The sequence below is a fragment of the Brachypodium distachyon genome, chromosome 5 (assembly GCF_000005505.3).
Source record: "Brachypodium distachyon strain Bd21 chromosome 5, Brachypodium_distachyon_v3.0, whole genome shotgun sequence".
In the NCBI taxonomy this organism is placed as follows: domain Eukaryota; kingdom Viridiplantae; phylum Streptophyta; class Magnoliopsida; order Poales; family Poaceae; genus Brachypodium; species Brachypodium distachyon.
This window is the reverse complement of record NC_016135.3, coordinates 6,945,284-6,969,667: the sequence shown is the minus strand read 5'-3', so window position 1 is coordinate 6,969,667 and position 24,384 is coordinate 6,945,284. Positions and strand designations below refer to the sequence as shown.

The 24,384-nt window shown below is 52.7% G+C and overlaps 1 pseudogene; it reads right to left on the bottom strand.

Annotated features, from left to right (window-relative positions):
• Nucleotides 1–24,384, bottom strand: part of LOC112269366 — a 40,099-nt pseudogene that overhangs the window by 6,088 nt on the left and 9,627 nt on the right.

Genomic DNA, 24,384 nt, shown 5'->3' with positions numbered 1-24,384 from the left:
GTACATGCTAGGCTCGTCAAGTTAACCAAAGTATTCCTGCATGTGTAAAACTGGCTTACACCCGTTGTATGCGAACGTAGAGTTTATAACACCCGATCATCACGTGGTGCTTCAAAACGACGAACTTTTGCAACGGTGCATACTAAGGGAGAACACATTATTATCTTGATATTAACAATGAGGGATCATCTTATAATGCTACCGTCAACTAAGCAAAATAAGATGCATAAAAAGGATAAACATCACATGCATAAATAATGTGACATGATATGGCCTTCTCTTCGTGTGCCTTTGATCTCCATCTCCAAAGCACGGGCATGATCTCCATCATCACCAGCATGGCGCCTAGGTCCTCGGGCGTCATGTATAGTTGCCTCCACCAACTATTGCTACTACGACTATTGCTACTACTAGCGATAAAGTAAAGCAATTACATGGCGATTAAATCATTGACACGAAGGTCATACAATAATTAATGAGACAACCATACGGCTCCTGCCGGTTGCCAAACTCATCGACATGCAAGTCGTGAAATATTACAAAACATGATCATCTCATACATCAAATATATTATATCATATCTTGGCCATACCACATCACATGCCCCTGCAAAAACAAGTTAGACGCTTCTACTTTGTTGTTGCATGTTTTACGTGGCTTTAGGGGCTGCACTAAAAGAACCATTCTTACTTACGCAAAAGCCACAACGGTGATATACAAATTGCTTATTAACCATATAGGCCTCCCATTGCAAATCAGATTTCAACTATAGTGGGAGAGACAGACACCCGCCAGCCGCCTTATGCAATACAAGTTGCATGTTAATTGCGGAACCGGTCTCTTGTGCGAAGACAAGTAAGGTTGGTCCGAGCCGCTTCATCCCACTATCCCGCAAAATCCGATAGTGCACAAAGGAGGTAGCAATATGAACATCAACGCCCACAACTAAATTGTGTTCTACTCGTACAAAACATCTACGCATAAACCTGGCTCTGATACCACTGTTGGGTTCGTTGCATAGGAAACAAAAATTTTCCTACGAGAAGTGCGGAAGAAAACCCAAGAATATATATACTAGATGTATGTAACGAGAGGGATCATGAACACCATACCCTCGTAGACCGCTAAGCGTTACGATCACGAGATCGTTGTTGGTGTAGTGGAACTTTCAATGAGATCAATCTCAGTGCCGAACGGACAGCACCTCCTTGGTATCCACACGTTCAGCTTCACGTTGTCTCCTCCTTCCTCGATCCAGCAAGCGAGAGGGAGAGGTAGACGAGATCCCGGCAGCACGACGGCGTGGTGACTATGGTGAATATTCTCACGGGCAGGGCTATGCCGTGCGCGTGAGAAGAGGAGGAGAGGAGGGCTCAGGGGAGAGAGATCCAACTGAAAGCTTGGGGTGTCTCTCTCCCTTGCCCCCCCCTTCTATTTATATAGGGGTAGAGGAGGCGTGGCCGGCCAGGACTATCCCGCGGCCAGGACTCTCCGGCGGCCAGGACTCTCATGCGGCCAGGACTCTCCCGCGGCCAGGACTCTCCTCCTGGCCGCATGGGCCCTGTGGGCTAGCCCCTCGGCCCATTAAGGCCAGGGTGCTCCCTCACAGGCCCATTTAGCCCAGGGATAGGTGGGCCTCAAGGTGGAACCCTCCGGATCCCTCCGGAACCTTCTAGAAGCTTCCCGGTCAAAACCGGGAAATATTCCAAACTTTCCAGAACCCTGAAAACAACTTTCCATATATAAATCTTTATCTCCGGAACATTTCGGAGCTCCTCGTTGCGTCTAGGATCCCATCCAAGACTCCGAATCATAATTCGATATCATCATCATTTATCTCATCTAACCCAAGCAACATGAAACGTTAAGTGTGTGACCCTACGGGTTCGAGAACATGTGGACATGATCAAATATCAATAACCAATAGCGGGACCTGGATGTCCATAATAGTTCCCACATATTCCACGAAGATCTCATCGGTTGAACCACTATGTCGAGGATTCAATTAATCCAGTATCCAATTCTCTTTGTCTCGCGATATATTACTTGCCCGAGATTTGATCGTCGGTATCGCCATACCTAGTTTAATCTCGTTACCGGCAAGTTCTCTTTACTCGTTCCGTAATATAATACCCCCGCAACTAAACACATTAGTCACATGCTTGCAAGCTCATTAGGATGTTATATTACCGAGAGGGCCCAGAGATATCTCTCCGTCACAAGGAGTGACAAATCCCAGTCTTGATCCATACAACCCAACAAGCACCTTCTGGGATACCTGAAAAACACCTTTATGATCACCCAGTTACGAGATGACGGTTGATGCCCACAAAGTATTCTTCCGGTACTAGGGAGTGGCATGATCTCATGGTCTAAAGAAATAATACTTGACATAATAAAACATAAGCAACTTAAACTTAAGCGACACGATCAAAAGCTATGTTTAGGTTTGGGTCTGTCCATCACATCATTCTCCTAATGATATGACCTCGTTATTAAATGACAACACATGTCTATGGTTAGGAAACCTTAACCATCTTTAATCAACGAGCTAATCTAGTAGAGGCGTATTAGGGACACGGTATTTGTTTATTTATCCACACATGTATTTGAGTTTCCAATCAATACAATTATAGCATGGGCAATAAACATTTATCAAGAACAATGAAATATGATAATAACAAATTTATTATTGCCTCTAGGGCATATTTCCAACAGTGGCAGCGGTTCTTTGGAACCGGCCGTTCGGGCTAACCTGTCAGGCAGGTGATTTTCTCCTCGTGGAATGCATCGCGCCTCCATGCCCAGGAAATACCGTTCCATCTTGCGAACTTCTTCGATGTATTTTTTTCATCCTTTCATCAAGGCACTGATATGACTTGTCCATTTGGTTTATCACCAGTTGGGAGTCTCCTTGGATGAGAAGGCGTCAGACTCCCATGGCCTTGGCCAGTCGAAGTCCGAGAAGTAGCGCCTCATATTCTGCCATATTGTTGGTGGCATTGAAGTCAAGATGGGCAGTGTACTCCAAGATCTTGCCTTCGGAGCTGATGAGTATAACTCCAGCCCCCGCACCGTCGAGGCGCTTAGAGCCGTCGAACCTCATTATCCAATGTGGTTCGGAGGGCTCGGTCTTGGATGTGATTTCTTCGGGTGAGGCTGGTGGAGCGTGCCACTCGGCCACGAAGTCAGCTAGGACTTGGGATTTTATGGCCGTTCTCGTCGTGAGTTCAAACGAGAAAGGCGCCAATTCCGTTGCCCATTTGGCGATTCTTCCGGTGGCCTCCTTGTTGCCGAAGACTTCCTTGAGTGGGAAGGTAGTTGGCACCATGATGGTGTGGCCCATGAAGTAATGACGGAGCTTTCGAGAGGCCATGAGGAGCGCGTACGCGATCTTCTTGATCTGGGTGTATCGACCCTTTGCTCCTCCCAAAGCTTCGCTCACGTAGGACACCGGGCGTTGTGACCCATCTTCTTCCTTCACGAGTGCCGCGCTTACGGCGACCGGGGTCGCGACGAGGTATAGGAGCAAAGGCTCCCCCTGTTTTGGGCTCGTGAGAAGTGGAGGGGTTGACAAATAGGTCTTGAGCTCTTCGAAGGCCCTTTAAGCTTCGTCGGTCCACTCAAAGTTGTCGAGGCTCCTCAGGGCTTTGAAAAAGGGAGACCCTTTTCGGCTGATCGGGCGACGAAACGTCCTAGGGCCGCCATTCTTCCCGCTAGGCGTTGCACATCTTTGACGGAGCGAGGAGGTTCCATCTTCAGGATGGCCCGAATTTTTTCCGGGTTGGCCCCGATCCCCCGTTGGGAGACAAGGAAACCGAGTTTCCCTCCTCAAACTCCAAATGCGCACTTTTCCGGATTGAGCTTCACGCCGTACTTGAGGAGATTGTCAAAGGTTTCCTGCGGGTCCTTGGGATGGGTCCCTGCAATTTGACTTTTGATGACGGCGTCATTAACGTATACTTCGGCGTTTCTCCCCAATTGTTCCTTGAGGATGAGGCTGACGAGGCGTTGGAAAGTTGCACCGGTGTTTCTCAAACCAAAAGGCATCCTGCAATAGCAGAAGGTGCCGATGGGAGTGATGAAGCTGATTTTTTCCTCCTCTTCCTTGGCCATGTGGACTTGGTGATATCCTGAATAGGCATCCAAGAAACTCAACCTTTCGCATCCTGCCATGGAGTCGACCAGTTGGTCGATCCGAGGGAGCGGGTAGTCGTCCTTGGGACACGCCTTATTCAGGTCGGTAAAGTCCACACACATTCGCCACTTGCCGTTGGCCTTCTTCACCAAGACGGGATTGGCTAACCATTCGGGGTGCCAAACTTCTCGGATTAGCCCGGCGTCGGAAAGTTTGGCGATTTCTTGCTTGATGACCTCGCATCGCTCGGTGGAGAGTTTCCGAAGTTTTTGCTTTACGGGAGCTTTGTCGGGCCTTACGGCGAGGCGATGCTCCATGACATCGTGCGGGACTCCTCCCATGTCGGAAGGTGACCAAGCGAAGAGATCAGAATTCTTGCGAAGTAGGTCGATGAGTTCTTCCTCGAGTTTACTCGGGAGGTCGGCTCCGATCTTCACCGTGCGCGTGGCGTCTTCTTGGGAGACGCGTACTTCCTTGAGTTCTCCTTTGAGGAGGGGCTTAGGGATGTAGCGCTTTGGGTGATCGGTTTCGGATGCTCCTGCATACGAAAGTATGTTGATACTCTTGGATGATTCTCCCTTTTCGGCGCACTTGGTCTCATGGCAGTAGAAGGTATTCCTGTCGGAAGATTGCTCGCCGCGGACCGTTATCACGCCTTTTGGGCCCGGGATCTTCATACACAAGAAGTTGTGGTGGACGGCGGCGCAGAGACGGTTTAGCATAGTACTCGCGAGGATGGCGTTAAAGGAGGCCTCCATGTCCACCACGTCGAAGCGCACGAGCTCGGTTCGATGATTTGTGGCGTCCCCCAAGGTCGTGAGGAGCTCAATTTGTCCGAGCAGCTGAATGTACTTCCCCGGTATGAAGCCGGTGAGAGGATAAAGGGATGGCTGCAACGAGCCGTTCTTGTATCCCCCTTGTGGTTCTATCAGCTTCTTCAAAGTGCTCAGGTATAGGATGTCGGCGGAGCTTCCGCCATCCACAAGAATCTTTTTGAGCTCACAATTGGTGACGATCGCCGTCATGAAGAGGGCGTCGTCGTGCGGGGAGCGTATCCCCTTGGCGTCTTCCTCGATGAAGGTGATTGGCACGCTTGCCCATTTTGGTGGTGGTGTCGGGGTGAAGGTTCCCACGACATTGACTTCGCGTGCATACTCCTTGCGCTACCGCTTCAATCCTTGACCAGTGGCGGAGACCCCGAGTATCACTCTGATGTGATGCGCGGGTTCCTGAAACGGGAGGTTGTCTTCCTTAGGTGCCAGGTCAGCCATGAGGACGTTGGCAGGGCGCGGAGCCTCGGCAGTTTTTTCATCCTTGCGCCGGGCCTGCATTCGTGCCTGGAATTCTTCGCGAGCCACGATGAGAGTGTTGCATTCCTCGGTGCTATGGCTTGCCGAGTTGTGGATAAGGCATCTTCCAGTTCCTCCCTCGGTCAGACGAGGTGGCTTCTTGGGTTGCCAAGTCTTTTGGAATGATGATTGTCCTTCGACGGTGAAGATTTTCCGGGCTTGGTCGCCGGGGCCCTTTTTCCCCCACCTCATCTTCTTCTTGGAAGATGAAGTGGGCGCAGGGGGTTTGTCGGACGAGGGAGTTCCTTCGGGAGCGGCGCGTGGCGCGTCCTTCTTAGCAATGTCCCCGTCTTTGCCTCGGGCGTATTCCTGCAAGATCCGATAGAGCTCCTCGGTCGTCCTTGGAGGATTGCGACTTAGGGCCTGATTCACTTCTTCTTGGAGAATGCCTTGCATGCATGCGTCGATCACGATGGTCGACGGCAGGTTGGCGATTTGGCTTCGTACCTTTGCGAAGCGATGGAAGAAGCTTCGGAGGGATTCCCCGGCTTTTGTTTCACGGCGTATAGCTTGTGAGCCTGTACGGGTTCTTTGAAGTTTCCTTGAAAGTTGGCGATGAAGACCTCTTGGAGGCGTTCCCACGAGTGCACGGAGTTCTTCCGCAGGTTATAAAACCAAGTTTGCGCCATTCCAGTGAGCGTGAGTGGAAAGAGGTTGCACATCTCGACGGGACCTGCCCCGGTGGCCCGTATGGAGGTGGAGTAGATATCCAAAAATTGAAGAGGATTCGACTCCCCGTCGTATGCCGTATCGTGGGTGGCTTGAACCTTGGCGGAAAAGGCTCGTCTTGGATCTCCGGCGTGAGCGGGTTGCAGGTCGGCCGATTCTTTTGGTTTCCTTTGGTGACGAGGTCCTGCCTCGTCGCTTTTGTCGCTAGAGGGGTCGCTTGGAGAATGATCTCGGCGTTTTCTTGGAGGGTCGGAGCGTCGACGGGAATTCCTTTCGCCACCGGCACGGGCTCTGGATTCCGCCACCTGCTCGTTTCCATCCACGCTGGGGTCTCGTTCCCCGTGAGGCGCAGCTGGAGGTGGTACCTGGTGGCCGCCTTGTTCGACCCCGACGGGGGGAGAAAGGGGCGCTTGCGGGGCACTCGCAAAGCGACGTTGATGTTGAGTGTGTGCGACTTGGAGAACGCCTTGCGGCGGAAGCCTCCAATAAGGATGATACCAAGGAACTCCTTGGGCGATCGCGGCGAGCGCCAGTGGAGGTAATCCTGGGTTGGAGGGGTCGTAGGGCGGGACTCCTTGGTTTTCTGGCGCGGATCATCCCGACGCCACATTGTTTCCTCTTATAGGTTCCGAGGGCAGGGTCACCACCGGTTGTAGGTAAGGTGGCGCGAAGCCCATCGAGCGAGGCATGCCGAGTTCCGTATCCCCTGCGGGGGCGGCAACCGTAGGCAGCTCGCCGATACTTGCCACTACGTTGGTGAGTGTCGAGGGACCACCTGCGACGGTTTCGAGCACCTCGGTACCTTCCGGGACGGCCGGTAGCGGAGAGGCGACCGCGACTTCTGTCGTGGCAACCATGCTTGCGGCGGCGTCCGGATTGGTGAGGGTTCCTTCTTCCTCGGGAGCCCCCGAGGCACTTGCTTTCTTCGTTTGCAACCGTGTAGACTTCGCGGCAAGTTGGGGACCCGATCAAGTAGTCTTCGTCGGGGCCATTAAATCTTCAATTGCGGCGAGGGTTCCCCACGGTCGGCGCCACTGTTGTTGTTCTCGACAACAATTAGAGTAAGGGGTGCCAAAGCTCGATGGCACGAATACGAGTATAAAAGTAGGGCATGTACGCCGGCCTTATAGCGAAGGTCGCCGTACACTTGGACAAGTTGACACGTCGATTTTTTTTGAATAGGTTCGGTCGACCCTGCGGGTGCGACTTAGTCTTATGTTAGGACAGGCTTTGAGGGGGTCGTTAGCCAAAACGTTTGGATCGATCGAGGCTCCCCGAATCACTTAGCGAGAGGTCGAAAGGGGCCGCTTCGTACTTGGGCAAACGAGGCTTCCTAAGTAGCGGGATCGAGATACCCTTAAAACTCTAACCCGATTCCTTCTCCTTCAGGCTCGGGCCGAAAGAGGCTTCCCGAGATCCCGAAACTAGAGCTCCTCTCAAAGAGACTCTCTAGCCCTCTCCCCTTGAGTTTATTCAAGTGAGAGTGAACGATACATGCCCCCATGGGGGGGTATTTATAGCCTAGGGGTCCATGACAAAAGACCATGGCTACCCTTGAGGGAAAGAGAAAAGTGGGGGCAAAATGGTAAAAATAGCTCCTTTGGTCCATAGCTTTTGCGTGCACCATGTGAGAAAAGTGGGGCTTAGTCCATGGTCCACAATGGACTAAAGGCCCCCTTCTCACACCTTTCTTGTCCCCTACACTAACTCATTTGACCCTTTGACCATGGCATGAGAGACTTGACTTGTTGACTTGTCTCCCTTTGCCATGTAGGATTGACTGCGCCACGCGGGCGTCTTGACTCGCGCTTGCGAAATGTTGACTTGGTCGTCGTCACGTAGGATTTACGGCCCGGCCCATATAAGGGTTTTATTTTACTACAACAATCGACAACAACACAAGCTGCTTCAACAACGCGCCACTTCCCTGCGCAGGCCGCTTCATCAACTTCGGTACGCACGAGATCTATGTCGCCACTGACACTCCTTGCAGGTATCCCGAGCAGGTGGTGGTGGCCGAAGATTCTCCCGCCGTCTGCACGGTTCGCTGCCGACATGTTGACTGCCCCGCTGACCGTGCGGAAGTCATGGTAACCGGTCATGGCGGCGATGCTGGCAAGGGCGCGGCAGAGAGCGTCGGACTCCCAAGCAAGTCCGGCAGAACGGCGAAGTTTCCGATGGAGAAGTCGGAAAACATTGCTGCTCAAGCCGGCACGTCCACTGTGCCGGCAAAGCCGACTCCGCTCCAGGCCGCCATCGAAATGCTGACCTTGCCCGTAGCACCAAACGCCAACTCGGCCCAGCTTCAGGCTGAGCTGGAGTTGGAACGCCAAAAACTGCTGCAGGAAGTTGTCGACGTGGCTCGTGCTCAGAAAGAGCTCGAGATTTCGCTCCGTGAGTATAACAAAGCTCATGGTCTCGATTCTAATGCAGTGCATACCCCTAGCCGAGTTGGGGAAGTGCGTAATCGTGGCAGAAACCTGAACGCCGAGATAGCTAGGAATGGCAGGGCAATACCCGGTGTCGGCATGTTTTGCGTCGGCACTAAAGCCGAAATATAGCACCCCTGTTAAGAACCTCAAGGCAGCCTAGGCCGCAGCAGAAGAGGTGCCGAATCTCATGGGAGAGGCGCTCCGACTGCAGCAGCTGCGTGTGAAGGAGGTGCTTCGCAAGGCTAATGAGCAGAACGAGGCGTACATGAGGTTGCGTGGCAAGCCCGGTACATCTCAGATCATTCACTTGGCCGCGGGCGCTGACGGCCGGGCCGACAAGCAAGCGTCTTCACCTGGTGGCAGACCGGACAAGAGTGTCAATACAAGCCGAGACAAGCGGCTAGAGATTTATGATCCGGCCTTGGCTGAGAAGCAAATGGTTAGGAGAGTTGATGACGGCCAAAGTGGTCTGCATCTCGGCAACAATCGCCGAGACCCACAAGAGTGTCACTCGGCTGGTCATGGACTCCAACCTCGGGGTCCGGCACCCAATACTGCCGCAGGGTGCCGGGCGAGACCCCCTGTATCGAGGTGAAGATTGCCGGCAAAACCGTTACGATGACGGATACTCGGCCATGGGAGATGAAGGCTATCTCAAGCGAGAACGTGACAATGTCGGCCCACTTGGAGCCCGAGTGGGAAACAGGCAAGTGTCGCCGCTAGATGCCCGACATCGGCTTGACAGAATCTATCTGTCGGAGCTTCTGGAAGAGCAAGGTCCTCTAGGACCGCGCTGTTTCGCTCACCGGATCATGAGAGAGACACCAACCCAGGGTTTCCAACTACCCAGGGGTACGAGAACATATGACGGCAGCACAAAGCCGGAAGATTGGTTGGAAGATTATGTCACTGCGGTGCATGTGGCAGGCGGCAATTGCAGATGGGCCGTACGTTATGTACCCCAGATGCTGGTACTGCCAGCCAGGATCTGGCTAAACAATTTGCCGGAAGGCAGCATCAATAGCTGGATAGATTTTGAGGAAGCTTTTGTCAGCAAATTCACCAACACCTACAAGAGGCCTAACCGCCCTCAGCAGCTGTCCATGTGCAAGCAAAGGGACAATGAGACCGACCGAGATTACCTGACAAGATGGAAAAACCTCCGCAATTCCTGTGAAGGGATAGTGGAGTCGCAAGCAATAGCATGGTTTGCCCAAGGGTGCCGACATGGCAGCATGTTGTGGCAGAAGTTGCAAAGGGAAATGCTGGCCACTTTGTCCGAGATGATCAAGATTGCCGACATGTATGCGTTGGGTGACCCGACTCAGCCATCGTTGATGCTGGCAGAGCCGCAAAGAGAGCAGCCGACATACAATCCTGCCGGAGCATTCCGGAGGAATGATCATCAAGATCATCGGAATAAAAGAAGGGATGACAGGCCGGATTACCGGTATGGGCCAGCCCATGTCGCGGCTATTCAAGATCAACCTGATGCCGGTCCTAGCCAGCGTCAGAAGACTGGGAATCAGCAGTGGGCCAAGAAGGGTGAGGCAATCATCGGAATAAAAGAAGAGAAGAAGCCTTGGCAAGATAAGCAGAAGTATACATTCGAGATGATGCTTGATCAGCCTTGTCGTTTCCACACGACCAACCCCAGCAAACCGGCGAATCACACAACCCGACAATGCAGCTAGATACAGCGGGCCGAGAAGGGTGAGGCAAGTCGACTGCCCCCTCCTTCGCCGCTCACAGGCACCAATGCACAGATTCAAGGACCCCCTCCGGCGAACAGTGCTGTCAATTAGGTGGAAGACCAACGCATCCCAGAGTATGCCGGAAGAAACGAGTACAAGGAGCATCACCGAGCTACATGATTTTTATCACGGAACCGACCGACAAGCAGAGCCAGCGCAGGCGTGAGATGGAAGTCAACGCTGTCATGCCGGCAGTGCCGAAGTTCACGTACTGGTCGGAACAGGAGCTCTGTTGGAACCGGGCAGATCATCCTAAAGTCATGCCGAATCCTGGTGGTTATGCTCTGGTGGTCGACCCGACACTTATTGGGCCTGACATCAATGTCAAGTTCACTCGAGTTCTCATTGATAATGGCAGCAGCATAAACATCATGTACCGAGACACGATGATTAAACTCGGCATTACCGATAACATCCTTGAGCCTAGCCGGACTACCTTCCATGGTATCGTACCGGGAGTATCTTGTGCTCCGGTAGGCAAGATTCGAGTTGATGTCTTATTCGGCACCAGGGAGAACTGTCGGACCGAGAACTTGGTGTTCGAGGTGGTGGACCTCAACAGTCCGTACCATGCGCAGCTCGGCAGACCGGCATTGGCTAAATTCATGGCGACTACCCACATTGGCTATCTGAAGATGAAGATGCCGGGACCAAATGGTACCATAATCATTACCGGCAACTACAAGCGTTCGATGGAGTGCGCAGCAGCAGGATCTGCTTTGCCCGAGTCACTGGTTATCGCTGGCGAGAAGAGGAAGCTGCAAGAAGTCGTCGCATTGGCTCAGTCGGCATAGATTGGTCTGCCGGCTATGACCAACCCTCATGGAAGCGTGGCTTTCCAGGCAGCCAAGGGGACAAAGAAGATCCCGGTCGACAGTGAGTTCCCGGACCGAACCGTCATCGTCGGTGCCGGCCTGAATGATAAATAGGAAGGCGAGCTCACCAGCTTCCTCCGTGAGAATCGGGACATCTTCGCATGGTCAAATCAAGACCTGCCGGGTGTACCGAGGGAGTTGGCTGAGCACTCATTGCATGTCAGGCCAGACGCAAGACCGGTGAAGCAGCCCCTTCGACGCTTCGCTAATGACAGAAGGAAGATAATCTCGGAAGAAATATCCCGGCTTCTAGCTGCCGGCTTCATCATGGAAGTGTTGCACCCTGACTGGTTGGCTAACCCGGTCATGGTCGAGAAGAAGAAAGATGACCCAACTGCTGCCAAGGTGTGGCGCATGTGTATCGACTACACTGGCCTGAACAAGGCATGTCCTAAGAATCCTTTTCTGTTACCACGGATCGATCAAGTGATTGACTCCACTGCCGGGTGTGAGTTGTTGTCTTTTGTAGACGCGTACTCTGGTTTTCACCAGATACCGCTGAACTCTAATGATCAAATAAAGACATCCTTTATCACCCCGTTCGGGGCTTATTGCTATCGGAATATGCCGTTTGGTTTGAGAAATGCAGGGGCTACTTACCAAAGGTGCATGCAGAAATGCTTGCACGACCAACTCGGCAAAAACGTGTAGGTATATGTCGATGATGTCGTCATAAAAACCAGAGAAACCGTTACACTACTGGATGATATCCGGGAAAAATTTACAAATTTGAGGAGATTCCGAATGAAGCTAAACCTGGCCAAGTGCACATTCGGTGTGCCGGTAGGAAAGCTACTTGGGTTCCTGGTGTCGAGTCGGGGTATAGAAACGAATCATGTGAAAATTGCCGCCTAAGAAAGAATGAAACTGCCAAAATGTCTCAAAGATGTGTAAAAATTCACTGGATGCTTAGCATCGTTAAGTCGTTTCGTTTCGTTAGTCGCCTTGCTTGCTCCCCGCAAGGACAACACCCTGGGCATCACAGTGCGAGCTGCCCGGGAAGCCACCAGCCCGGCAGGACTAGCCAGGCTGCGGGGTTACCCTGGATAACAGCGTGAATCCCCATCAGGACGCCCCCCGGGAAGCTCAGTTGCCGGGGAGGGTGTTCCCTGGTGCAGGCGCTTACAACAGGGCTGGTGCCCAGCAGGCAGAGAATCGACGCCACGTGGCTGCCCGGCAGGCTCCTTTTGTGCAGGGCTGGTCGGAGCATGGAGTATGGCACAAGCCGAGCATTAAATGCTCTGACAGGGAGGTGGTTTCCTATCTAGTCAGCCTACAGTGAGTAGCCCGCAGTGAATCTAGGGCACGTATGACCCTAGCTACAGTGCGTTTTACCGTGCATGCACGCCAGCACAACAAAGGCAAGCGGCCTTGGGTCCTCGTTCGGCGCGTGTCCAAACGCGTGCCCCATGCAGACCGTGGCACCTGTGGTATCCCCTTGAGTATAAAAGGAGGACCAGCGCCACCGGTCCAGGGGTTCGGGTCCAGATTTTCCTAAGGTCAGACTCGAGCTGAGGTTACGATCCCTCGAGATTTAGCCCAGAAGTAGCAAGTAGTCGCCTAGCAGAAAGGAAGAGAGCGCCCGGGTACTCTCCCAGCAACCTGTAAACACTTCCTCCTTGATTAATACACACTCAAAAGCAGGATGTAGGGTTTTACATCTCCGGGTGGCCCGAACCTGGGTAAACCGACTTATGCATTGCAACGCCCGTCATTGGCCTCGCCGGCGATCGTCGGAGCGATCCCCAACGCCCACTGCCGAACCTAATAGGAATTTATTTGGAGTCATTTGGAGTTCTAAATCAAAAGTTAGGAGGGAAAAACAGAAAAAGAAAAAGAGAAAAGAAAAGGAACAAAAAAAAGTTAGGAGGGAAAAACAGATAGGATTTTCTGGAATTTATTTGGAGTCATTTGGAGTTCTAAATCAAAAGTTAGGAGGGAAAAACAGAAAAAGAAAAAGAGAAAAGAAAAAGAACAAACAAAAGTTTTCCGCCGCCGCGGCCGCCGTTTTGGAGACACGGCCGTCACCCCGGTGAGCCTTGTTGTCCGCGCTCTTCAATTTCTTGACCTCCTCGTCCTCGCGCATGTTTTGACGCGCGCGGTTTCGCTTTTGGTGCCCTGTAACAGCCGGAACACCGCCGCCGTCCTCACCGGAGCCCCGAACCGCGCCGCCGCAGCCGCTCGTCGTCCTAGGCGTCGCCACAGGCCTCGTCTTGCAAATCCGAGCGCGTCACCGACTCTGTCACGCCGCGCCGCCCTCGCCCACCTCCTCCCCGATGACCGGCGACCACCCGGAACTCCGTCCGCCCCCCCCCCCCCCCCCCGCCCGTACCACGCCGCCGCCGGACCCCGCCGCCGGAAAACCTAGGCCTCACCGGAGGTGAGCCCGAGGATCCACAGCCGTTGGATCTTGGCCAACAGCCGAGATTAGAGACTTTAAAACAAACCGGTACCGGCCAATCACGGCGCAACACGTGGCATTGTAATAGAAATACGAAATGTAATTTTTATCTCCTGGATTGAATTAAATGGCAAAATTGCAGAAAAACCCCTGGAACTTCAAACGCTTATAACTTTTGAACCGTTTGACCAAATTTGATGATCCGCACCTTTTTGGAATCCTCTTGACATGTAGAAACTTTTGGCACAGTTTGTTTTTCAGTTTTGTACAACTGAAACTGTACCAAATAACAGAATGCTTTACTTTGAACGTAATCACCTAAAAACTGCTTTATAATTATTTTGGATGATTTATCCACTCATAAAATTTCTTTGTGATACACTCTAACCAGTAGAACCAGTAGAAAAATTGGTCCGTTATGAAAATGAGTGCATCACCAACGAACGAGTAATCTGGCTTAAAATGGAATAAACCGGCTTACATTTCTTTATGTATCCAAGTTGCACCTCATGAACCTGATCTTATCATTGCATCGCGTAGATGAAAAATCACTAAACAAACTAATTGTGACAGGAACAAGAATTTAGGTCGCATCATGTGCATCGCATCATAGCATTTTTCAAACGATTGCGTGTATGTATTGGATGATTGTTCATTTCGGTTATACGTTTTTGTGGTTAGATTTTACGGAGTGCGAACCCTGTCTTTGCGACGAGTGCGAGAACAACAACAACTTTGGACAATGCAAGTTCATCTTGATCATGAATCACCTATCATCGCACTTATTTTATTCCTATATGCATTAGAGTTGTTTGTAGAACTGCATTACGATTATATTATTATATTTATGCTAGCTATGTTGTCCTAGTAGAGTAGATTCTCCTCGCCATCATATCCCCACCAATAGCCATCGAATTAGTTTATGCTTAGCCATGCTGTGTAAGTATACGTGGGAGGCAACCACTTTTACTCTAGAAATATTATTTGAATAAAATTGTTATTTTGGATGTATGGTTAAAATCAACACCTAATGAACCATTCTGGGTGGGCGGCTTTGAGTACTATGGTTGTACGCGACGTCAGGTCCATCTCTATGGGGCCCTCTGAGTCGTCTCTCAGTGGATTCGGGAGCATCCATGATCATCTCTCCCGTGGATTCGGGGAGCGCCTGCGTCACAAATGTGGAATGTCACCTGGGGTAACCAGAGGCTGAATTGGGTTCCTATTTAATTGCTTCCAGTACAACCACATGCTATATGGGCTCTGGCGAGAATAGAGTATGTTGTATGAACCTAGACCCGAAGAATTGTAATGATGTAGTCGTGTAGGTGGAGCGTGATTCTTTTGTGGTCTAGGAAATTACTTCCGAAAATCTCATAATTTACACCGTTGCTACTCTACCCTGAGGACAACAAGGGATTAACCCGTCGGTTTCTTGTGGGGAATGTGTACAACCTCTCGAGAGTGTCAAAACTAAGTACTTAGCCATGTCCCCGGTTATGGATGAATCATGAGCGGTTAGATATGGAAACTAAGTAAGGTCTCACTCAGTCAAACTTCTGAATAAAATGAATGGTTTTAAACTTGGGTTAGGAGCATTGATGTGTCTACTCAATGTCCTTAGTTTTAATAGGAGCATCGGTGTGTCTACCCGATGTCCAATAGATTATCTTATTAGTAAACTTCAATTGTGGTAGGATAAAATGTTATGTTAATTGCTTCCACGCCAAAAGGCCTGAACTCCACATAGCCAATAATTGCATATATTTGTTAGGATCTGTCATAATCCCCGGTGAACTTGTAAATACATTCAATGTATTGACCCTAGTGGCTGCAACCTTTAAACTGTTGCAGGGAATTCCAACGACGAGTAAGGTTACGTTGTTTGGTCACGAGCCTGCATTCCTACATGCGCTCTCTATGGCGTTGAATTGGCTCAATGTTTCTCCTCGCTTTTCCCCTGTTGAATAAATTATATTATTTTTAAATGCTAACCTGACAGGTTATGCAAAGTTGTAAGTATTATAAAGTTCTGGATGATGACGATGTAATAAAATTAATTGACCTTTCTTTCTCGATATTACATCTTGAACTGTGTGTGCTAGTGAGTCGATCCAGGGACTAGCACTAAAAGCACAGAGATCGAACTCTGTACGGGGGCGGTCGCTTCATGCCACCTCCACTTCCTCGGCCGTCAGCAGACAACCGGCTGAGGGCGCCTACGGCTCCCAGCGTCGGAGCCAGTCGCGCGAGCAGCCACAATGCCGCACGCGCCGGCCAGTGAGTCCACTCGCGGGCCGAAGACGCGCGGCGGCAGCTGCGCCACAAGCACACCGAGTCACGTGCGACGCCGACGAAATCTCGCCCCACTCACCCAAGGGCACCGGGGGATAGGGAGGGCAGCCTGTCAGAGAATCGGCAGCCTCGCGCCCAAACCCCAGCGGAAGCCATCATAGCCGCGCGTGTCATGGTGCGTTACGAGCCACCACAAGGCACGGCGGCACATGATGCATGGAGGGCGGAATTGGACGCGCTCCTTGCACTCGCCGCCCAGCAGCCGCAAGGCGAGGGGCGCCCCGGCTGGTTCAGGCCGGGGGCAGGACCCGGAACACGGAGACGCGACCCGCGTCTCGGGGCATGGAGAACACCCTCCCCCGCTGGGAGGGCAAGGAGGCGAGGATCCCGTGGGGTCCTCGGATTCGTCACCGACCGTTACACGGGGTGACGCGCGGGGCTTCCTGAACGCCCGCTAGCAAGAAGACCTCCGCCCGCGCTTGGAGCGCCAGCGCCGGCGTGGGGCAGAACGCCAACACCCAGAGGAGTAGGAGGATGCTCCCATGGGTGCCGAGGACGGCTGCGCCGCATTTACTCACGAGCTACGTCGGGTGACATGGCCCCGCAAGTTCCGAGCACTGGCGTTCGGGACGTACGACGGGACCGTGAACCTCAAGGACTTTATCCTGACCTACACGTTGGGGATGCACGCCATCAGCGCCGACGACAAGGTCAGGGCAAACTGGTTCCCGATGGTCCTCAAAGGATCAGCGAGGACCTGGTTGCTCAACCTGCCCGCCGGGTCCATAGCCTCCTGGGCTGACCTGCGCGAGCAGTTTATAAACGCGATCCAGGGCAGATACAAGTGCCCGGGAACCATGGCAGAGCTGCACACGGTCGTGCAGAAGCCAGGAGAGACCTTGCGGAGCTTCATCAACCGCTTCTCCAGTCTCTCCTACTCCATTCTTGAGGCGGAGGCTGCCGCCATCATCAACACCTTCGCCATCAACGTTCGTGACCCCAAGATGCGTGAGAAGCTAAGCACGCACCGGATCCAGACGACGCATGAGCTCTACGCCTTGGCGCACAAGTGTGCCATGGCCGAGGAAGGGCGCTTGGCGCCCGAACTTGCAGCTATGGCTGCCGCGAGTCCCGCTGAGGGCTCGCAGAAGAAGGGCTCCCAGAAGCGCAGCGGGAAGCAAGTGCTTGCCGCGGAACCGGGGGCTACCTCGAGGTCTCCAAAAAAGGCCTCGTCCGCTGGTGGGTCTGGTGGCAAACCGGGCGACGCGCCCCGCTGCCCCATCCGCGCCAACAGCACCCCTGACGCGTAGGATTGCCGCATCCTGTAGGGTATCAAGTAGAGGCGCGAGCAGCGCCACAAGGAGCGCCGGGCAGCCGGCGCCTGCTTCAACTGTGGCGATATCGGGCATCTCTCCCGTGATTGCCCGAATGACCCCAGAGCTGGAGCGAATCCTGCCGGTGGAGATGTCGGCAGAGAAGAACCCCAGGGGGGTCAAGGCCAAGCCCGCGCCAGCAGGGAGCGGCCTCCCCAGGGACGAGACAAGGCTCGTGCTGAGGAGCAGCGCGAGTCCGATTACAGCGAGGGCGACGAGCCCGGCTTCCAAGAGCCCCGCGGCATCGCCTGCATCCATGGGGGAGCTTATGCTCTCCCATCCTATAGCACGGTGAAGCGCCTCACCCGGAAGGTGTGTGCATTGTTGCCAGACATGGAGACGCAGCAACCGTTGAAGTGGTCGCACGTGCCGATCACCTTCAACTCTGACGATCACCCAGCCCGGCAGCTGGGGTCAGGGGTTCTGCCCTTCGTGATCTCACCGGTCATCAACAACATGACGGTGACCAAGGTGCTGGTGGACAACAGAGCAGGGTTAAACTTCATGTCCGCCAGGTTGGTGGAGAAGCTTCAGTTGCCGCTAGAGCAGATGACACCCACCGACCCGTTCCGGGGGAGAACCCCGGGATCGTGCGCCCCCTGGGGCGCATCACGCTGCCGGTTACCTTCGGGTCCTGGGAAGCGTTTAGAACTGAGCACCTCATGATTGATATGGCTCACACCCCGTTGCCGTACAACGGGATCCTTGGTCGGCCGGCGTTGATCAAGTTCATGGCAGCAACCCATTGCGCCTATGGCGTGATGAAGATGCCGTCCACGTACGGAGTCCTATCCATCAAGTGCAATCTCAAGGACGCGGCTTGGTGTGTTGGCGAGGTCATCAAGGCCGCCGCTGCAGCGGATTCCGGTGACAAAGGCGTCGACGGAAGCGAAGGTTCGCTGCTGGGCGATCGCCCCGCAACGAAGAAGGCTCATTTTACCCAGCAGCAACTTGCCGGGGGAAGCACAAGCTCGAGCTCACGCCCCAGCAAGCGCCAGAAGCTCAAGGAGGAGGCCGCCAAGGTGAAGAAGCCACCCCTCCAAGCCGGCAACGAGGAGCGCACCGTCACCATCGGTGCGAACCTCGATGCCAAATAGGAAAGCGCCCTCATCACTTTCCTCCGGGAGAACGCTAACGTGTTCGCTTGGGAACCATCGGATCTTCCCGGAGTCCCTAGGGAGGTGATCGAGCATCGACTTGCGGTGCGCCCAAATGCCCGCCCCGTCAAGCACAAGGTTCGCCGGCAAGCATAGGAGCGTAAAGACTTCATCAACCAAGAAGTGGACCAGTTAAAAGCTGCGGGGGCTATCAGGTAAGTACTGTACCCCACTTGGTTAGCAAACCCAATTGTAGTACCCAAGGGGGAAAACAAACTACGCATGTGTGAAGATTTTAATGATCTGAATCGTGCATGTCCCAAAGACCCTTTCCCTATACCCCGCATTGATCAAATAGTAGATTCCACTGCCGGTTGCAATTTGTTGTGTTTTTTGGATGCTTTTCCGGCTTCTATCTAATTAAGATGGCAGTCGAGGACGAAGAGAAAACGGCGTTCATCACCTCGGTTGGCTGCTACTGTTACACGTGCATGCCTTTCGGGTTGAAGAACGCGCTCAACATTCCAGCGTGCCTTACGCGAGTGTTTGGGACCCCAGCTAGGCTGAAACATTGAGGCCAACATGGATGATATCGTCATCAAGTCAAAGCTAAAGAACTCGCTTTTTGATGACTTGCGGGAGATGTTCGATAACCTCCGCAGGATCAAGCTCAAGTTGAACCCTGAGAAATGCACTTTTGGTGTAGACTAGGGGCAGCTTCTAGGCTTCTTGGTTTCACACAGGGGGATTTAGGCCAACCCAAAGAAGATAAAGCTATCGAGAAGATGGAGGCTCCCCGCAGGGTGAAGGACGTCCAGCGCCTCAACGGCTGTGTAGCCGCGCTAGGGCGTTTCATCTCAAGGATGGGCGAACGCGCCTTGCCTTTCATCAAGGTAATGAAGAAGAAGGGCCCAATTTATTGGACCCCCGAGGCTGAGGGGCGTTCCAGGACCTGAAGCAGTACCTGAAATCGCCGCCAATCCTTGTCGCCCCCAAGCGGGGCGAACCGCTGCTGCTCTACCTAGCGGCGACTGGCCAAGTGGTCAGCTCGGTGCTTGTTGCCGAGAGAGAAGAAGATCTCCCCGGGGCTAGGCTTGCGGGGCAGGGGGCTGAGCCCGCCCCGGCAACCGCCTCGGACCCGGGAACCGCCATCGAGCCGGCGGCGCTGAGACCACGCAAGCGGCTCGTGCAGCACCCTGTGTACTTCGTCAGCACGGTGCTGCACGACGCCCACGTAAGGTACCCGCAAGTGCAGAAGCTCTTGCTGGGGATTCTGCTTGCATCACGCAAGCTGCGCATTACTTCCAGGCGCACTGCATCACGGTGGTGTCAGGATTCTGCCTCGAGCGGGCCCTCACCAACCGTGAAGCCACCGGGAGAGTGGCCGAGTGGAGGATGGAGTTGTCAGAGTTTGATCTACACTTCACGAACACCAAGAGTGTCAAGAGTGCCTCTCTGACTAATTTCATTGCAGAGTGGATCTCAACAGGCATAGAAGAAGAGGAGCCAGAGACCAGCCTGCCCGGCAAGCTGGACGAAGGCCACTGGATCATGTACTTCGACGGCGCTTTCAGCTTGCAAGGGGCTGGCGCCGGAGTCGTCATCGAGTCGCCCACGGGAGACCAGCTAAAATTCGCCATCCAACTTGACTTTCCCAACTCCACCAATAACACACTGACTACGAAGGGTTGCTCGCTGGGATGCGGGCGGCAATCGCCCTCGATATTAAGCGCCTGATTGTCCGCGGGGATTCCCAACTCATGATCAACCAGGTTAACAAGGACTACGACTGCCCGCAGATGGCATCATACGTGGATGAAGTCCGCAAGTTCAAGGGTTTGCGATTCGAGCACATCAAGCACAAGGATAACTTCGCGGCTGATGAACTGTCCAAGTCGGCAGCTGTGAGACCCCGAGACTGAATTTATGCAATTTAGCCCCAAATGCTAACTCGCGCATAAATCAAGCCCCAATGCCTCCCTACGATGAACACTTCACAACATACATGCAATGTGTTCACCGCAGGTTGGAACAACAATGATATCATTACATCACTCTAAGACACAAGAATTAAGTCAAGGTCATACATGGAGCAAAATACCAAGTTATTACAACTCACGGACACATGTCCACAATCATCATTACACCAGCGGAAGCAAATTAGGCTCGAGTACGGACAGGTTACAATTATTGCCTAAGAGGCTAAAATTGGAAAAGGAGAGCCCGCGACAAGTTCACAGAACCCTGCTCTGAAATCTTCTGGCTAAGCGTCGAAGCTGTCGTCATCGAACTCCACGAAGTAACCACTCACCTGCTCCTCCGGAAACTCTGGAGAAAACAACGTTGCAAAGCAACTGAGTACAAAGTACTTGCAAGACTTACGGGAGATCTAAACGAGATATGCAACAAGTCTCAAAAGATAGATAATATGGTTTCCAAGCCCCACAACTAATCCAGGGAACCACCCAACTGAGTCTAATTCGAAACGAGAGCCTGGCTGAAGCGTCGTACGGACTCAAGAGTTGCGGGAACAGCTGGTAGTGGTTCAGTGTCCGCAGAATAAACACTTCAGATGTGTGCCGCAGTCCTATATGTATGCAAAGTACCAACAAGTCTCCAAACACAACACCAATGTATATGCCATATGCCAAATGGAACGGCCGAACTATGTGGCCCCTGGAAGAGCTATGAAACGAGTATTAAACCGACACGAGCGGTTAGTACGAAGTTTCTTGGGTCGGCGAAAACGAGAACTCAATCCTTAGGTCGGCGCCAATGGAACAAAACAAAAATGCATTAGCACGGCCTCCCATCATTGCCTTGTGCAGGTAATAACAGGTCACAATTTAATAATTGCAATTAAGTACAGAAAAGTAGCATGTGGATGGAGTAATCGTGTAACCCCAAGTAAGGACACTAGACTAGCAATTTAAGCAAACTTCTAATGACCAGTTAGGGCAATAACAAACATGTGACATGGCAATAGGACAAGGAACAAGACAACAGGCATTTGAGTGGAGCTGACTAAAGCTATGCAATCCTAGAGGCATCATGGCAATAACTGAGAACATAACTTAATGCAAGAATGAGAGAGATGCATTGGGTATAATCAACATGTTCAAGGAATGGCTGCTTGCCTGGATGCTCGGTCGCTAGGCACCGAGAGAGGGCATCCGAATAAGTGCGGGAACCCGGATCATCGACGGAGTAAGTCGGAGTTGCTAACGATAAGATCCAAAGACACAAGGTAGGTAGAAATAAGCATACATAGGGTGCAATGCGCAAACAAGGATGCATGGCATGTGATAGAATGATACATTCAATTTAAATAAGAGTTCTAGGCATTTAGTGAAATAGATTATCCATTAGATGGTAAGATGGATGATAACAGTGGTTTCACCTTGCTCAAATATATTAAACAGTAACATGGTCATAAAGTACAGGTTACAAAGAATAGTTCACATTTTTACAGAAGGTCCAAATTCATTACCAATTTTAAACTAGGAGCTACACAAGTTCTTATGTTTCAATTTCAAATCTGGGAAAGATTTGAAATTTGAAACCTCAAAATATAAATCTAACTGCACAGTTACATTCCTTGCATTTTTCTGATTCCAAAACATATATGGTTTGCTCAATTTGGACATAGCATGCATTTACTAGGAATTAAACAAGAGTTGAAACATTTCTGGAATTTTAAAACAAATCCAAAAAGGAAAACCAAAACACACACGGTCAGGTCCTAGCCACGGTCACCGATGTGTGGACCCGGGCTCACTGAAATGGCGCTGACGCGGCACAGGCGCATGGACTCGTTCCACCGGGCGCAGCGGTGCACCAGGTCGCTGGCAGGTGGGTCCGCGGGGCCCACGTGTCAGTGGCCAGTGAAATCCCAAAAATGGGGTTTTTATTCCGCGCGAGGGGGAATCGAACCCGCGTCGGCCAGATCCAACGCTGAGGAAGCAAGCCACTACGGTAAGAACTCGGATCTCAACATAAGAAGGGTGTGCGCCCTTTTGAACCAACCCAAGCTAGCTGCTTGCGGGCGCGCGCGGCGGCCACGGCAAGGCATGAACGCTGGCAACCAAAGCTAGCGCGGAGGGTTAGCAAACGCGGAAACAAAAGCGGCGCGCGGAGTTGAGCTAGGTGGCACGAAGGCCACCACGCGGTCCTTAGCGGGAACGGCGGCGCGACGATGAGTAGCAGCTCGCCGGCGGCAAGCCGGAGCGCCCGGCAGCGCTATGGCGCTATGATGCACCAAAACGCGAAAGGAAAGAAGCAGGAGGAAGAAGAGCTCACCCCAAATCCTCAGGAGGAAGCTGACGAGGATTTCGTGGACGGGCTCGCCAGAATTTTGCCGGAGAAGAGGCGGCGGCCGGAGTTCGGGAAGACGAGCTAGGCGTCGACGTAGGCGATCCCGGCCAAATTCCTTGCACGCGAACGAAGAGGAAGAAGAGGCGGAGCTCGTGACACGGTCGGGGCGTCGTGGTTCGGCCGGAGGCGGCAGCGCGACGCAGTGGCGTCCACGGCCCGGGAAGATGGCGACGGCGGTGGCACAGAAGGAGGGAGAGGAAACCCTAGCTAGGGTTTGCCTGGCGCTGGGGAAGGGAGGAGACGCGGCGCAGCTTAAGTAGGCGAGGAAGGGAGGTGGCTGTCGCTGTCCTCGACGACGTGGCGTGCGAGGGCTCCACCGGCCAGGAGGAAGAAAGCAGAGGGAAGGAGAAGCTCGTGAGAGATGGCGTACTTCGTGGAATACACCTTCAACGCGGGGAAGCGCAACGCGGGGCGGCGCGCGAGGCGGCTGGGCCGAGCTGGGCTGCAGGCGCTGCGGGAGAAGCTGGGCCGAGGCGCTGCGGGGCTGCGCGAAGGGAAAGGCCGAGGCGGCGGGGCTGCGCGCGAAGTTGGGCCCAGGTAAGGAGGTAAGGTTTTTTTTCTTTTCTTTTCCTTTTCCTTTTTCCTGTTTTCTCTTTTGCAAATAACTTTGGATTCAAAATTCAAATACCAATTTGAAGAGCTAAGGAATAGGAGAGCTTAAAATATAGTGCTAGTATTTGAAAATGTTCAAATGGATTTAAAGATTGAAAAATCCATTTGACTCTCTTTTATAAATTATGGAAAAGGAATTCAAACTCAAAGAAGGGAAGATTCATATTTGAATCCTCTAGCAAATTCAGACAACAAGAATTCAAACCACAAGTTGAGATGCAAATTTAAAACTCATGTGACACAAATAAATAGACATGGCATGGCATGGATGCAAATGTAATTGTCACACAACATTTAAGTAAATTACAAACAGGTCCAAACAAGGGCTTAAATGTAAATGTTGCTCTTGGGCTGTTACAGCGAGCGCCAGAAAGTCCCGGCGGGAGTGTTTTCTGGCACAGGTAGACTACGCCTTCAGTCACTCCCAAGCCGGCTGCCGGAAGCCCCCCCCCCCCCCCTGGCAACCGAAGGAAACCCCGCAACAGCGGAGGTCCATGCCACCGATGTGGCGGCATGCATGAGTAGGGAAACCCCGCCTTGGGCGGTGGACATCGCCCGCTACCTCAAGGGAGAAGCCCTCCCTGAAGACGACGTTGCCGCGGAGCACATAGCTCGGCAAGCCAAGATGTACGCTCTGGTAGACGGGGATCTCTACCGGAGGCGTGCAAATGGGGTAAAACTCCTCTGCGTACCCCAAGACGAGGGGCGCGCACTTCTGGAAGACATACACCGAGGCACATGCTCGCACCATGTGGCCTCTCGGGCTCTACCCGGCAAGGCTTTTCGGCACGGCTTCTACTGGCCTACAACGCTAGCCGATGCCGAACAACTAGTCAAGACATGCGAGGCGTGCCAATTCCATGCAAAGAAGAGTAATCAGGCGGCGCAAGCCCTGCAAGTCATTCCATCCTCCTGGCCGTTCGCGGTCTGGGGGCTAGACATCGTCGGCAAGTTGCCGAGAGCGGTTGGCAGCTACGAGTATTTGCTCGTGGCCATCGACAAGTTCTCCAAGTGG